The 3,511-nt window shown below is 42.6% G+C and overlaps 1 pseudogene; it reads right to left on the bottom strand.

Moving 5' to 3' along the window:
- Window positions 1-1,450: 1,450 nt before the first annotated feature.
- LOC110295733 (small ribosomal subunit protein eS26 pseudogene) lies at window positions 1,451-1,810 on the bottom strand (annotated as a pseudogene).
- Between the last annotated feature and the right edge of the window lie 1,701 nt (window positions 1,811-3,511).

The raw sequence follows: 3,511 nt of genomic DNA, 5'->3' as shown, positions 1-3,511 counted from the left end.
TCAGCCCACCCCCTGTTAAGCAACCACGGCTGTGTGTGTACAGATTCCACTGAGATTATCTGCACCGTTGCAGCTTGGGAAATGTTAATGACTTCATATTACAGCTAATGTTTATTTTGATAGTTTCAAACAAGATTAGCACTTCTCTGAAAATACATGTATTTCTGTGGCAACTATAGAGGCTGTTCTCTTAGATGTGTTGTATATGTATATATACATGTGCCTGCATATTCACATGTGTGTGCACATGTTGTACATGCAAATAAAGTTTAGAGTTCACTATCAAGCATCTCCTTCAGTCTCTCCCCACCTTAGTTTTTGAGGCTCATTTTCTCATTAGAGCTGGAACTTATTAATTCAGCTAGGCTGGCTGACAAATGAGCTCCAGGGATCTTCCTGTCCACCAGAAGTAGGAATGCAGACTAATGCCTGCATGCCTATTTTTGGTTGGGTGCTAGGGACCCAAATTTATGACTTCTTGTTCGTGTGACAATTACTCCATGGACTGTGCTGATATCCCAGAAGGGCTCTTGCCCTTCAGTAGAAAATGCAGAGCGCAATCTCTCCAGAGTTTGGCGTTGTGATTTCCCATGAGTCAATGACTGTCTTGCTTTCTAGGAGACAAGATGGAAACCAAGCCTTTGCCCTCCCCGGCCCCAGGTTCTCAGGTTCTTTCCAACCTGACAGGTTATTTTGAAATATGTTAAATTCTAAAGACTGTTTTGTGTTTCAGAAAATTGAAACCATGGGTGTTCATCTATGAAGTATCGTGCACGAAAATGATCTTGTTTAGAATGAACTTACACCATTTAAGTCAGAGCGTGTCTACTACCACTTTGTTTAAATCATAGCGGAGAATATCCACATCTTTAAAATTGTCTTCTAGATGGTTTGAGTTTGTGAAGGACCCTTATAACTTGATGCATAGCCAGTTAGGAAACATTATAGAGGAAAATACTGCAAAAAGACTCAGAAAAAAGCATTGGCAAGTTTAAGTTCTCAATAGAAAAGGAAAAATAAAATATGACAGAAGTAACTTTTCACATAGATGGCTTCTTCATTGTAAAGCCATTCATAATTTGCTCTTCCTGCAACTGTTCTCCATCCTTTCAACGTTTATTGAGGGATGGCAGACACCATTTCTATCTATTTAAGGTATTAAGCTTGTAACTACATGTGTGTGCACTGTAGAATGATGACCACAATCAAGTTGTGGCACCTTGCATCTCACTTAGTTACTGTGCATGTATGTTGGTTGGTTGGTACATGTGTGTTAATGTGGTGTATGTGTTGTGTATGTATGTATACAGAAGCATCCTCGTAGACACATTAAAAAATTATGACCTACCAGCCATCTTGAGAAGTGAATAGACATAATTTTTTTTTTTTTTTTTTGCCATGTAAAGTACAACTTCCATTTTATTTTTCCAGGGTAGTTTTCCTTCTGTCCTTACAAAACGGCCTCTTTACATGGGCTTTGAAGTGGAGGTGGAGGTGCAGCGCCAGCAGGTCTGAATCGTGGTGGGGGTGTCCGGTCCTTCTGGGCTTCGCGGGATCGATTCCTGACGACCTTGCTGTGGATGGCACAGCTCACGCAATAATGCAGCTTCACGTAGAGCTTGGGAAGCATGTAGACATCGAAGACGCTTGCTTCGGATGTGTCCCTGACAGCAGCGGCTTCTACAATGTTCCGAATGACAAACTACTTGATGGCCTTATCCTTGGGCACGCACCGGGCACAGTTCGTGCAGCGAATGGGCTGCACATGGCCCTTTTTGGCACGACCGTTGTTTCTTCTTTTTTTGGTCATCTGGGAGCCAAGACTCGAAAGAGCTAGACATAAAATATTAATCACTCCAAGTGAGATGTTTGAATGGGTTAAGGCACTTGCTACAGCTCTGATGACCTGTACCCTGGAACACACAAGGAAGGAGAACAAAGCCCCACAGGTAGAAGGAGTCCTACCATATAGACGTCTACATGATGGACAGTGGCATGTACGTGTCCCCTTCCAAAGAAAAACAAATACAGGCTCTAAAAGCTAATCAGAGCAGACTTACCTGCTGTCAACCTGCTAAAACTGTGTGGTGCTCTGAAAACCACATGATAGCAAGATCATAATTCTGCCTCACACAGTACAGTTTGACTCCCTCCAACTGAAAACACACGAGTCTCTCTCTAATCAAGCTCTTAGTGTGATGATTACTTTCCTCTTGCAATCCCATAATTTCTATGTGATGGTATAAAACTTAACAGCAGCTAAATGTGGGTGTAATCTCATGTTTCATGATAAGAATTGGAAAGGCAATAGAGTCTTCCAGATCTACATAATTTGCATACAACATAGATATGTGTATCCACACAGTTAATTTGCACATATAAACTGCTCTTGGCTATTACAGTGCTAATTTCTAGTTTGTTGGGTGGCAATGGCAGCTTTCAGGTACAGACTTCTGCTATACATTATATATTCCCTTTCTCCAGTCACAATATCTGTTGTGGAGGGTCAAAATCTCATTCTTCAAGGGCTTAGAGCCATTGGTGGTCTACCTGGTTCGGGTGGTTCTAATTTTCCATTGCCTTTAATCTCAGGCCACAGTAAGTTTCAGATAACCCCCAGGAACAGCCCGTACTCTCATCAGTCTCATTGTTGCCTGGTTATGGTCTAACCAGTACATCTTGGTCATCTGGGTCATAACCCTAACCCAAACCATAATTCCTTCCTTGGCCCATTGACTCACAGGCATGAAGATCCGAAATGTAGTGGGTGTCACTCTTATCTTCCAGGTCAGTGGAGTCATTTTTGTGTTTCTCAGTAGAAGCTGGAGCTAAGACTTTTAGGCCTATAGAGCTATAGGAGATAAAATTTTGCTAATGGGTCTTAGAGGTAATTGAGGGCAGGGCCACTTCTATTACCATTCCTTATTGAGAAAGAACTAGTGCCATGTGTTGACACTGATTTGGAGTTCCTGTAGCATTCTAGAGAGGCACATTTCCCTTCTGGGTGGTATTCTAGCTACTGCTGTAACAGTCTTCAAAGGGCTATGCCACACTTACATCACTCAAGCTGCCTCAGAATGCTGGAATGCATGGTTAGGCCAGGCAATCTCCACAGGGCTCTACCTATGCCTCATTTCTTTCTCTGAGGAAAATTCCTAGATCATACGAAATATGGAATAATACCACCATGATGGCACACAAAGCATTCTGTAGAGCTGCAGGTCTGTGGAAGCACTGCATTCTGGGAAGGGAAATCCATAGCCAGAGTAAGTGTCTCCTATAGTTAAGAACATAATGATAACCTTCCTTCGTGGAATTGGTTCAAAGTAGGCTCTCTGGTTGCTAGTTGGTCAACCTCGGAAAGGTGTTTCTGTCAGAAGCATAGCATGGGTCTCTACTGCTGTTAGAGGAGCACTCTGTGATAGCCATAGCTAGATCAGCCTTGATAAGGGGAAGCTCGTGTTACCGACTTCATGCACAGCCTCCATTTGCCATCTTAGCCACTTGGTTC

The sequence above is a fragment of the Mus caroli genome, unplaced genomic scaffold (genome assembly GCF_978045245.1).
Source record: "Mus caroli unplaced genomic scaffold, Mus_caroli_1 scaffold_7, whole genome shotgun sequence".
Classification (NCBI taxonomy): Eukaryota; Metazoa; Chordata; class Mammalia; order Rodentia; family Muridae; genus Mus; species Mus caroli.
This window is presented reverse-complemented; position numbering and strand designations above follow the sequence as displayed.